General features: G+C 43.1%; 1 long non-coding RNA gene across 3 annotated transcripts in view; it reads right to left on the bottom strand.

Moving 5' to 3' along the window:
• Positions 1-4,843: 4,843 nt before the first annotated feature.
• LOC130156427 (uncharacterized) overlaps positions 4,844-13,597 on the bottom strand; it is a 239,331-nt gene continuing 230,577 nt past the window's right edge. For all 3 annotated transcript variants that reach the window (XR_008824418.1, XR_008824417.1, XR_008824419.1), the window contains 4 exons: positions 8,364-8,497; positions 7,419-7,508; positions 7,242-7,324; positions 4,844-4,940 (listed from right to left, as the gene is read on the bottom strand). This is a non-coding gene — a long non-coding RNA (uncharacterized LOC130156427). The remainder of the gene's footprint in view (positions 4,941-7,241; positions 7,325-7,418; positions 7,509-8,363; positions 8,498-13,597) is intronic.

Below are 13,597 nucleotides of genomic sequence, written 5' to 3'. Positions count from 1 at the left end.
CTGCTCTTGTGACTGTGTAAATGGAGTTTTGTGGAACGGGGAATCACAACAGAATTGAGAGGCTGGAAGCTGTCACCCCCTTACAAAGCTACCGTGGTCATCCCCACGCTGTGGGGTTTGTTTCCAGCTTGAAGTAAATGAGAGGCCCTTCTGTGTGCCAGTCTCAGGAATGCTAGTGACTTCTCACTGCCCTTGGCTATCTTGTTTTTAATTTAAGAACCATGCAAGTGCCTTTAAACAACCATTGTTTACTGGTGTCATTGTTATCAAAGCAAGTAAAGACATCAGGATCCGTATTGTCCTCGGGTTTTATTTTCATTGTGTCAGGCTACAATGGGACTTTGAACATCTAGTTCTTGTCTACAGGCACCATTCAACAGGAAATTGATTTCCGTGGGTGACAGGCATGGAGGCTCCACGGGTTCCCGGGTGAGGCACACACAGCAGCACCGACACCCTGTGGATCTCTATCCCTTCCCCTCCTGGGCTGGGGCTCTCAAACCCTACCTGCCTTTTACTGAACCCACAGGTCTTCCTCCTGAGCACGAAGACGCTGGTGCTCGAGTGAAGTCAGCGTTTCCCATGAACTGTACCTGGTTCCAAATTAGGCGAGCGCAAAGGCAAGAAGCAAGCACACGAGGGGTGGGGGGGGCAGAGATTTTTACAGAGAATAACTGACGACGCATCACCGTGGACAGGAGCCTTAAGGGCAAAACACAGTGCTTGTCAGTTCACGTTTGTCTGGTCTCGGAGAAGAGGCATTTTCAGGCTCTGCATCATGATAGCTATAACAAGCTGAGCTGAGAGACTTCAATACATGCCCAGCTATGAGTATGGACACTGATGAGAAAGCTTATGTGTGCCTACTCACATTCATTTCATACAAGTAGACACTTAGCTCATTCAAAAGTACAGCTGGCATGATAAGCCTTTGAGAGTACGAAATACATATGAGGGTGTTCAGTTTCCAGTCAGGGTTATGCCATTTTTAATGGCCATATACTTACCCTGTCTGGTGCATTTATTCATTTTCGAGCCCAACTAGATTCAATGATTTTCGTCATTTTTTTTCACCTCTGTTGACATTGTCTGACAAGACTGTTCAGGCTCAGACTGCTTAGGAAAAACAAACTTTGGTGCCAGATTTTGAGCCATCAGCAGTGTTCCCTCTCATCTTTATTCTGTTGTTCTGTTGCAAAGGAACTTTCAGCCTGGGAGCCACAATGGAAAGAAAACAAATCCAGCTCTTTTTTTTTTTTTCCCTCCCCTTTTTTCCATCTTGTGATCTTAACCCAGCTGGTGAGGGAGAAAACTCCCATGTGAGGCATGTGGGTGGAGCCCAATTGTGTAAGCTCCATGCTCGCAAAGTGTTTGGCATGGATCCGCTTGCTCGCTTTGTTTTCCATGGCCAGACACAGAGGGAAGCCACATTCAGCACATTAACAGCTGCCACCTGTTGCTCTGTGCTACTTCAGAGGAGCCCTGAGGATGGGGAATCACACTGTGCTCTGGCCCTTGATCTCCATGGAAGTTTGAGATCAGGGGTGTGCATTTGTCCCCACGTTTTTCTTGCTTTTGCAGGCTTTTGCAGGACATGACACAGGTGGGTTTGGGAGTCCAAATGGAGAAGAGGTCTTTGGAGCAACTTGAGCACTGCTTTGGTGCAGGTCCCTAGGAAGAATTTTCAAGCTCCATTTGATGTGGCTCTCCTGAAGACACACTCTTCTTGGTTATTTCACTGTGGTCAGAAATTTTGCTGCCACAGACTACTCTTACAATCTTAAGTACCTCAAGAATAAGTACAAGGAAGAGTAAGAGAATACAGAGAAATATCTTACTAACCTTGTCCATGACATTTGTAGGACATCCACCAGATTTCTCCTGTCCTCTGTGCAGTAGATGTTAAATCGATCTCCATTCCTATGCATCTTCCTGTACATATGTAACGGGGGGGGGGGGGGGGGGAAGCATATCACTAATGCAGCTAATTCTCAGTATCTTGAAGCAATTGACACAAGTACATGAATTAACTCATCACTTTATATCACTTGAGGCAAATGTGCTATTTGGAGTACCTCTTGGTAAGAATAAGCAATTTAAGATCCATTAGTGTTTGGAATATTCTGCTTCATTAAAACCACAGTCATCCCTAAATGTAAATGAGTGGAGAGAAGCAGCTATCAACCTCTTGGTTGTACTAGACAAACTTAAAAACTCTTTATATTGCAGAGTACTGTAAAAGAAAGGTTTTAATATAAATGCAAGAGAGGCCTTCGGTTTCCAAAACAGGGTTCTCCTACCTTGGGTTGAAGTTTCTCATTGCTTTCTTAAGTTTTAAAAATGCAATGTGGACTGAGGGAGAGAAAGCAATTCTGGTGTACAGGTTTTAAGCTTTTAATACCAAAAGAGTGTCTGTGTTCCGTTCTGGTACTTGCACACCAAAATTCATTTTCTTTTATGATGGCCACAGTACCCAAAACTATGGGAGAACTGGAATTATTTTTTTAAATAATAAATGCTTATCCTCTGTTTTCATTCAAAATCTCCAAGTGATTCAGGGGCCCCTTTTCCTGGGCTGCATCTGAAGAACTTTATGATCAAATCACTTACATTCACGATACTGTGTTCTTTTACAGTAGGTATTATAAATTATACTTAAAAAAGTGGTTTCATATTTTAATTGGATCTGTGACACTTTATAGTGCACTAAACAAAACATAGATTACAATGATTTATTCAACACTTATGGTAACAGAATAAGGAAAAAATCCTGAAAAACTTCTGGAAAAAAGAATGTTCTTTTTCTCCTCAGTTCAGTCACATTCAAGTGTCAAGAAGTTCCTCAACTTTAAAAAGCTATTTTTGTCTAAGCACTAAAGGTAGGGATGTTGCAGAAGTCACAGGGATTTCTGGAAAAACCAAATGCTTTCACTGTGGTGCCTAATTTAGTCTTAAGTCTTTTCCAAATGTTGAAATACACTTTCAGGGCCACAGACCTTACAATTGATACAAAACTGGAATGTCAGCAGGTAAAGGCTGTCGACTGAATGAGAGATGGGTACTATATCACTACTGAAGAATGTACAGTTGGAACCCAGCTAACAGAGTACAACCTGACTTTCACTCCTCACTGAGGGGCCAATCCAAGTTTTCCTGAAGCCACTGATTTAGGTGAAACTGCCCTCCAGAAAAATAACTGATCAATGCAACAGAGTACAAAAGTGTGTCCATGCGGACAATGTGATGCTACTGGAAGCAATGTACTAGGTGACTGTTGCCATACAACGTTCTTCCCTTGGAAGAAAAATCACATTTCCTGCTTTACACAAATTACACGTGTGGTTTGATAAGACCTCATGTCCTGTTGAAATAGCAACACAATGCCGAGCTGAACTCACTGCTACGTTGGCTGATAGGCTTGTAGACAGGTATGCCAGAAAAAAGCCAGGTGTGCCAGTTCTGACTATGGCCATGAGCATCAAATATATTCCAAGACTACTGTACGTCCATCATACAACTTAGATCAGAGTTAGATTAACTCTGATGTATCAAAAAAATAGTTTCCATAACCAAAGTCACTGGACTCTGGTAAATCAGGATTAGTGTTCTGCAGCTGTAAAGAAGATACTTTATAATTAAGCCTGCACCCTCCAGCAGATCTCAGTTGGAGGTACCAGCAGTCTTTGGCAAAAACTGGTTTGAAATCAGCCTAGCTTCCGGCTGAATAGCTCCGCTGGGGAGGAAGAAAGCCTGTGTGTTTCTATGGCTCCCACACAGCACAAGCTCACTTAGAGTATCTGAAAATGTAGACCTAATACATCTTTATTTCAATGTCTAGTAGTTCAGGGAAGAATAGCAAAGTCCTTTCATGTTGAATAGGTTTGAGGGCGCTTGGTTTTTTATTTCTCTGAAGCTACACAGTGCCTTGCGTCTCCGCATCAGGGCGAGACCGAGGTTTATGCCAGGCATATTCCACAGTAATATTATTTTTAAAGTCACTTCTAATGTTAGTTTATCCTGGCTGATAGAAATGCCCTTCTTTCCCATCTCCATGTTACTACACAACCTGGCCAGCAACAGCTCAAATCTGATAGCACGAAGAAGTTAAATTTAGTCAACTGTTGGCAAAAACTGGCTCATTACTGTGTCCTTCAGGTGACCCATTTCTACAAGCCTTCACTTTGGTGAGCCTAGGTCAGAGCTTCCCGCCCTCCCAGCCACAGAGGAAGAGTGAGCTCCTGACTTGCACCTGCTCATTTTGCCACCAGCATTGCATTCTCACAGGTGTCCACTCTCCCCACTTGCAAACTGACCCACAACTCCAATCCTGAAGTCTGTGCTGCTGTTAGAAATGTGCTGTTGGGACAGGCCGCTGGGCAGCAGCCTGTTGCAGGCAGCTCCTGGCCAGGAAGGATGGCTGGAGCACTGCTGTCAGGGCCACCTGTGTGAGGAACAGAGGCAGAAGAGCCACACATCCATGCTGTGTGTGGGATAAGGTTTTGCGGCACCTGGCTTTGGACTCTTACTTCACCTCCCATCGCACCACCATTTTTGGTGCCAGGCACATTGTGGCAAATTCCAAATTAAAGTGTCCTTCCTATGGCATTTTGACAGCTTCTTGGCCACAAATTTTTGCAGGCTGTGGGCCTGAAATGAGACTAATACAGCAGCTTGCAATTCCTAGAGCCCTTATTTTAGACTCACTCCAAACTCAAGTGGACCTTCTTACTTCATTGCTTCATGCTCAGTTCAGATTTGAAAGAGATCTTGGCAACTCTGAGAGCCATGAAACGTTTTAAAGTGATTAATAAGACTGCACACTTACAGCACAGGATGACTCCTGCAGGACTCCGCCTACGTCTCCTGTAGACATCAGGTAACAATTCATCCAGGTAAAGTAGATAACAAGTGGATTTTTTCATATGCATCCATAACATAGTCTAAACACAGGAATAACAACAAAGTGCTTAATACACAACATTTTCACAACAAAACAGATTAAAAAACACTCTGAAAGAAAACAAACCTATTCATACAAGTCCTCTGCCCAGGTCTCCAAATCACTCTTTTACCTGTCTAAATACACACAACATTAAACTCTTTTCATTTCCCTGTAACGCCTCCCGCTGCCCCAGTGGAACGTACTCTCCCTACCTACTCTCATACTGGAGAGCTCATCTCCTGTAGGGCTCAGTGTGGCTGACACATGAGGATGTGCTTCTCCAGGCAAACTCCTGGGGCTCTGGGTACCAAGCTATCAAAGCCAAATCTCACAGTTGCCTCTAGCGCTATAACCCCTGCCCTCCTGGAGCTGAATGCATGCCAGCCTGTGGTCCGGCAGAGTCCCCAGGCGGTGTCATTGCTGCTGCCCAGGCACAGGAGCGGGATGCTGTTTTCTCACAGATGGCCCGTGTTTGCTGTGTGTAGCCAAGGGACATGTACCACTAAATGGCAGGCTGTTTGGCTGGAGGCTCACAGGCTGGTACAACCTAATCAGGCTGGGTACTGCCACGCATCTGTACAACGTTCCCAAGGATCACAACAGTAGTCCTCAGAAACAGGCCAGCTATTCACTGCTGTGACCAGCTACAGCTGTGCTGACACTTTGCCTTTTCTGCTTTTATGTTGTCAGCATCTTTAATGAGCAAACCCCACTGCTGCTTCCCACACTGCCCGTATAGTTTATAATATTTTTCTTTTTCTAATGCAAAGGTTAGGCATTTCTTTGCTCTAATTTTGGATAAATTTTCTCCTTTGCTTCTCTATGTTTTTTTCAGCAACACAGTGTCAAGGAAGTCTCTAGCCTCTTGGTAATAGTGGTTGCAAAGCTCTCTCTTGTTTCCTTACAGCAGAAAGCTGTCTGTGCTCACACTGGAAAAGACCATATGCTAGGAAATCCACTGTTGCTTTTGTGCCCCATATAGCATTTCTCTTTCTTCCCTTAGGGAAGAGCAGTCACAAAGAGTCCCCTTACTTTGTGTTAGGAAGTGGAAGTGCTTACTGTGATAGCAGCACTGCCTTACTCAAATTGGCCAAGAGACAAAGAACTCTGAGCTAGTTGAACTACTAAGGTTGAAATAGATTTATAAAAATATCTGTCCTTATTTATTCATTTGTACATACATTTCTCATCACCCCCTCGGTAACCTGATATTCCTGCAAGTCTATTCCTTTGTTGCATTTTGGCTTCACTTCCTGTCAAATTATTTCATTTTATTTAGCTTCACCTGTCAAAATACATGAGCTAATACTCTTCATGATGACCTGCCACTGCTTCTTAGTCTCCAGTGACAAGATGCAGCAACCACATGCCTGCAAAGCTTGTGCCATGGAAATCACCTGGGCACCTTTACATACACATAAGCAGAGAAGACAAACCCAGACTGAAATGCCTTGACCAGCTTAGTCTGCACGCAGGTGCTGCCAAACAAGAAACCTCTGCTCACAAATATGGTCCTTCCATATCTTTTGTCTCTGGGTTGCCAGATATTCAATGTGTAGGGTCTAATACAATGAACACCACCATTTCCTGAATTTATCCCTCACCAATTCCAAAACACCCTCTGGGAGAACTTATGTAGGGCTTTTTGGGAGTAGCACAACATTCTGGTATAATGTGTGTTCTGAAATAATTTCTTACTCTATGAATTGACTGCACACTACCTGACTAAAGGCAGCAGCAAAGGAAGGAACTCTCTCTAATACTATGGTATTTATTTTTGTCATTTTTACTGCTGTGATGCTGGGTGTTATAATTTATCTGAGTTCTCACTCAGTGTGCAGAGCTACAATAGCTCCATGCCACCTTGCAGCACAGAAAGTCCTTGTCTGGCTAGTCTAATGGTTGTCCAACAAGTCATTACTTGCACTGGGAGTGGTGAAACGCAAAGCCAGAGTACCCTGGGTAAACAGATACGTCTTTCATCTCCCCTGCAGAAGTGGGTGAGTGAGAATTGGTGTTACACAAGACTGTCTTGATGCTGTTCAGAGTGATGAGTTCTACCCTTAATGTTATACCGAGGGAACACATGTGGTGACCAGTGATTGATTACCTTCACAAAGCTCATTTTCACTCAGCAGTGGTGAGTTTCAGAAGGGTGATAATAACGGATATCATTGCCTAAGTTCTCTCTCACATGTTGTCCACTGTCCCATGGAAATCAAGAAGCGATTACTTCCTCTAAGAGCTTTTGTGGTACTCTGGAAACATTGACATTAAGCGGTAGATACTGTGTACTTACCTATAGGAGCAAAAGTCCGTAATGAGGCTCCTTTAACAACAAAACCCGAAGATGATACAGCAATCAAAGGACTGGAAGAAGGTCTGTAAGGAAATAAGACTGCTTGTAGAAACAAAGCTCTTAGCAGGGATTCAGGACTTCCACAGGACGAGGGATGAATGGGAAGGCTATGTCTACCTGTGAACTCATGTGCTTGAGGAAACAAGAGCTGGAGCTGGAGGCTTCAGAGAAATGCTTGACCGGCCTTGGAGGCACAGGTTACATAAGCTGAATAAGGAAAAAATAGATGCTCACATTACCTGTTAAAATAAAGAAATACCCCTCTTCAGGAGATTTTAGCTGAGATGCTTCCAAGCATGAACCCTTCTTAAAAAGGGAACATATAGATTACCAGAGAGCCAAACGGGGTGAAGGTAATACCTGCCAGTGGCAGTTTGTCAGGAGCGCGCCATCCTCTACAGCAAAAGGCCCAGGAGAGGAGATGGCAATGGCTGATGCAGGTGCATCCTCCTCTTTAAGGGGGTCAAATAAGCAGCTTGCTCCTCCTCATAAGAGGTACCAACCACAGAGGCAATAGTGCTGGGTTAGGGCACTGTTATCGCTCATCCTTTACCGCTTCCATGTAAGAAACGGCAGCTGCTCAACCCCCTGCCCCTGACGCATGCCTGAGCAGCACCTCACAGGGCGCACAGTGTCAGTAGGAAATTGAAGTAATGAGGCTCAATTAAGCAGCTCCCCATACAGTTGTGGATGAACTTGTCCCAGCAAGAGTACCTAGGCCCAGTGGCTCAGCAGGGTGGTTGTGTGATGTGCAGCTGGTTCAAAGCCATTTGTAGAACACTGAATATTCCTCCTCCCTGTGGGACACACTTGCCCTTTTGAGTACCACACACACAGGGTGTAGCCAGGGGGGCCACAAAGACAGAGGATTTTAATGCCACCCCTTCCATTTTTATACATGCCTGTTTACCAAGAAGTAAGAATAGACAAAGGGAGGAAAGGTCCCCACCTTCACAAAAATCAAGAAGGCTTTGGCTGACATAACACTGGCTTGCTTCTGCAATGAAATTTGGGCATCATTTAGCTTTACTTTCATTAGTGTGTATGTAGGACAATACTCACCTTCACTTAGAAGGCCAGCACAAAATTTTTTGTCTTTTCTTCTTCCCAAGTGAGTTTTCAGTGTGGGATTTACATGGTCGCCAGAATTTTTGCAGCCTTTTCCCAACAGTATATTTCTGCAAAAACATACAGATCTGAAAAGATAAAACCATTTATTCCCATTAAGAGTACTTAGGGGGAAAAAAAGAATCAGTCTTGTTTAAATTTAGTATCATTACATTTTGTACTTTTTTTTCCCCACCAAGCCTTTTTTCTCCAGCTGCTCTCATAAGAACGATGCTCCTAAACTTCCAGCCATGATGGAAATGGGAAGCGAGCCTCTGATGTCTCTGATGTCAGGCCACAGAAACTGAACTTACTTCCTTCAGGGAAAGTTGCTGCTTACGGCAATGCATGAGTCACACAGTTGATTTTTGCTGTAACACCATATAAAATTTGCAGAATTGTACACATATAAGCTTGCACTCGGTAATTAGAGGAGCAACGCTGTTCATTGCAGACGACCACTCAGCTGGAGAGCTGCATGGCAAAGTGACCTGGATGTATGGGGTGGGGGACTTTCGGTGTGGGTTTGGGCAGGAGGTGGCTCCTTTGAAAGGTGGCATTCAAAGGCAGAGGTGAGAAGTCTAATTAATTTAAGGATCCCAGGTATTCTGAGAAAGGTTTTTGCTGACTTACAGTAAGACAATGTTTGCATAATTGCCCAAACATGTAGCCTTTGAATAATAATAATATTGCTGTTCTCTGAGATATACTTTATTTTTGGAAGTGACCTGATAAGAGCAGAAACAAAACACTCAATTTCACAGTTACATCGAAACAAAAATAGTTACACAGCACATGCAGAAATTAAAATCTATTACAGGCAATTTTTGCTAAGAAACTAAACATCCCCTCAAGCTAGACAACTTCAACCATTTCAGTTTGGTTTTGTTACGATTGGTTATCCTCTCTGTATCGCTACTTAGGCCTGAGATCTTTTCTTCATGACTGCTCTAATCCCATTCTTTTGCTGTTTTCCATCATGCTAGAAATATTCTAGGTCCTAGACAATGTGGATATTCAACTCATGTAATTAAAATGTAACTACAACAATCTTTTTCATTTTCCTTATCACAAAAAAAAAATTACATATTGAATCCTAACAAACTTTATGGACGTGTTTCTCATTTTGAGTCTTATGCAGTATCCACTGGAGACAAATGGGATAATTTCCCATGAATCCAGCAAGCACTGATACAAATAACAGAGCAACAAAACAGCACTCGTAAAAAAATCCTTGTAAAAATTACAAGAATGCAAGTCTCCTTGTCTGAAGACATGCAACTCCTGAATCACTGAGGAATCTACTCATCAGCTTTCAACCTTCCTGATAACACCGCCCAAAGAAAAAGAAGCTTCTTTTCTCCTTTCTAACCATATTTTGAGCTGGCTAGAAAATCATAACTACAACTTACATTTCCATACACGTGTCGCCTCCAAGAAAAGCAACACAGAAAATGTCCAGACAAGCCTCTGTAAAGTCCTGTTAAACCATTTGGGGGATCACCTTCAAAGGCTCCCGAGATTTTTTTGTTCTCCCTTGAGGTCTGTAGAATTTTTGCCACCAGTGCCAGAAGGCAGAGAACCTGGCTCAGCCTATCCTTTTTGATACTCTGACTGACCCTATTTGGCCACGGTTCATCAGCAAAGTATTTCTGAAAGGACAACAGAGCATTTGTTCTGATGCTGCAAGTGGGAAAACAAACCTGGATACCACTGTGCTGTGTCTGCCCTCTTTCCTTTAGTGAGTAGTTAGAGCACCATGACAGCACTGCCAAGTCCTGACAGACCTGGAGAGAGTGGCACCAAGCCGTCCACCAGCTAGGGGAGAAGGGTCTGACAGTGAGTTAGAGCTGAAGGGTGTGAGGTAGAGAACATTTGCCTCAAGTGCTGAGCAATCAGGGAAGATAACTACTGTAATTTGTAGCCCTGCACAGCAACCTCCTTGGCTACCTGCAGTTCTCACTGACACTAAAGTGGCCGCAGTTAATGGGCTTCCACCAAGGGTGGAATTTGCACCTCCTCTCCTCTTATTCTCTTCCTATAAACAACTACAGATGATCCTGTCCTCAGTGCCAGTCTGCAGATACCACTTATGCCATCAACACCATCAAGGGGGAAAAAGTTGCAACAGGTCTGACCTAGTGTTTAGTATGAGGTACACAGTCAGTTGGCTGCTTGACTTGGTTGCACTCCCAATCACCTAGTGGGAAATGAGGGACAGAAAGGAAATACTTCACAATGAATCCTGGCCTTGCTTCTCTCCTTTGCATTCCTCCCCCACCTTTGTTTCACAGCTTTGCTGCCAAAGGCTGAGGAGGAAAAAAAACCCACAGTGCAAATCTAAAAAGCCATTTTTGGTAATGAGTTTTAGTACCAAATTCCCAATCCATGCTTTTCCAGGTGGCTTGTTTTTATCACACACACCATAATCTAGAAGTATCTTACGGTTTCTCTCCTGACAGGTTGGATATTTAAATGCACAACCACTTATACTTTCAAGAATTCAAATCTGCAGTTTCAAAATGGAATTATGCCAATCACCTAGGCCATCTGGCTAAATTTGTTGTTAGGAAGTCATAAATAAGAATGACATGGGGTCACTTGATGCAAAGGCACTGACATTTCATCCATGGTTTATTACTATCCTCTGGTCCAAACTGAAGTGAGCTTATGGTCTCAGCTTAGTGTTCAGTGGACAAACTGTCACAGTTTCCCTCCCCTTACTGTAAAGAATCCATATGCTGCAGAAAGGATTTTATAGACTCAGTTGCGTGGCCCGTACCCTAGCAGCATGCTCACTGATTTCAACAGCACATTTCACACATCTGGAAATGCACCACAGAAATTAATTCTGTGCAACGGTCAAGGAGGGAGCCTGCACAGGCCCTTGCCCTTTCACTTACAAAATCGTAAGATTCAACACCAGGTTAAAGAAAAAGAATTCTCATCATAAAAGCAGGAGTAGGTTGCAGGGCTGTAATACACGAGGACTCTGCAAAACTACCCTGCTCGTGCACACGTGCACACAACGTCTGTATTTTCAATTGCCTCTTGACATAAAGAGTAGTTTTGATCTAGAAAAAAAGCTCAGAACTGGTATGAGGATCTCACTCATCTATTTCTCCTAAGAAATATGTTCTCTTCTGGTCTCCTCAGAGGGATGTGTCTTTGTAGGCAGGATCAGCACTGCCAGAGGAGAGTTGAAAGAAAAAAAAAAAAAATCATTTGTGGATTCATGATCATAGTTTCAAGAATCTTGTTGGCTGAGGACTAGCATTAGTCTATTTGTGTATGTGTCTGAGGGAGGGTAGGGTCTCAAAGTAAGTAAAAGGCAGATTCAAGGAAGAAAGTAATCTCTTCTGTGTCCCTAGTAAATAGGACAAGAGATGGGCTTACCTGCAGCTAGAGATGTTAAGGGAACAGTGAAGCTAGAGCAGCACTGAGAAAGAGTGCCTAGAGGAGGTGTGGAGTCCCTGTTGGTGGCAGTGCTTGCAAGGACACTGTTCCTGGGGAGATGCAGATATGGTTGAGGACAGAGTAAATAACCTCTTGATAGACATTCCAGTCCTGTGACTGACAAAAACGTTCTACTCCCTTCCACCCATTTGCTGGTTTCTGAGATCTTCTAGCCTGCTGCACTGACAGCAGTGACAAAGTATCTTCGTTCTCCCTATCTGGTCTCACGGCAGAGTATGCCAAAAGCAGCAGGGAAAACAGACAGGGAAAATGTAGCCATAGAGCATGAAATGTGGAAAATAAGGATATACTGATGGCATGTGAGCTGTCCCTTGGTCTCCAGGTGAAACACTGGGGCTTGGCAGGCATGCAGAGCCTGCTCTTGGGTCTGCAGGCGTGTGTCTGCCTGACACCAGAACAGCTGTGGGTCATCCGGATAATTCAGTGGTCTCATAACCTTTATGAGCAATTACTCAGCAACATCCAATAATTAAAAACAAATATGCTGCAGGTAACATGGAGAACAGCTGACAGAAGCCAGGAGTAAAGACACCACATAAAAAAATTAACAGAACCGGCTGCCATTAAAATGAGGCAGCCTCCACGTGAACTGTTGGCTGCTGGAGTCACGTTCGTACGGCCAGAACTTTTCTTTTTTAGTGCCCTTTTAAAGCAGCTGAAAATATCCACTAACCCTGAGAACAAACGTATCATTTTAAAGCAGAATAGGCCTGTAAGACTTTTTAACACTTGTTCGTTGATTATATTAATGCCAGAATATATTAAAGAAGTGCAATATAAATTTGATTTTAATTGTTTTGTACACACGCCAGTGAAAAGGAACTGATTGGATACAGTTCACAGGCAGTATGTTAATACGTTATTTTCATATGATGATAGCTTTGCATAATCTTTCTTTTTCCAAGATTTAGAAGAACCTGTTGTTAACCAAAGCACAGGAGAGAGGAAGAATACAATTTACATAAAATCGGCTACCCTACACATTAATTAGTAATGTGGCTGAGCGGAAGGTGTGTTCACTTAGTAGAAAGTACACTTTATAATTTATACACCAGCTGTTTCAGTGCTTTCTAGTCCATTTTCCTCCCTGCCTGCCTCTAATGAAATCGTGTTACTGGAGAATTGACTGGGGTGAATTGAGATTTTAATCCCATTGACGCTTCTCTATGGAAAGGCACACTGGTGGGAACTTTTAATGGAAGGTCTGTAATCAGAAGACACTTGTATTCAGTCCCCCACTATAATGACTCTCATCAAATGTTAAAGCCCAGGCAGTGTGCAGAAGGCTAGAATTTCAAGGTTTTTGACCAACCCCATTTGAGGCATTCCTCTGGGAGTGTGTGATTACTCAAGTTTAGCAGTTTATTGCCTCATCTTTCAATATCCAGTGAAGCACAAAATTCTCATCTAGGTTGCTCTTTTTACTTAAAGAACAGGCCAAAATAGACTGCAGAGCTACTAGCACTGTCATTGAGGTTAATTCTTGCTTCTCAGTTAACAGGAGATCAATGGAAAAGCTTTAAAATATTAGAACACAAATGCTGCTTAGTCTCTAAAAATGCCCAGCAGCCTTTGTAAAAATTCTGGTTCACACCACACGCTTTTCCAATACACCCATGCTCACATTTATTTATTTATTTATTTATTTATTTATTACCAAGTGCTCCTTTAAGGCTAAGAGTAACATTAATTGAGAGGTGGTGCTGTTCAGC

Source organism: Falco biarmicus, chromosome 10 (genome assembly GCF_023638135.1).
Source record: "Falco biarmicus isolate bFalBia1 chromosome 10, bFalBia1.pri, whole genome shotgun sequence".
Lineage (NCBI taxonomy): Eukaryota > Metazoa > Chordata > Aves > Falconiformes > Falconidae > Falco > Falco biarmicus.
Note: the sequence above shows the minus strand (reverse complement) of the source record. Positions and strands in the feature narration are given on the sequence as shown.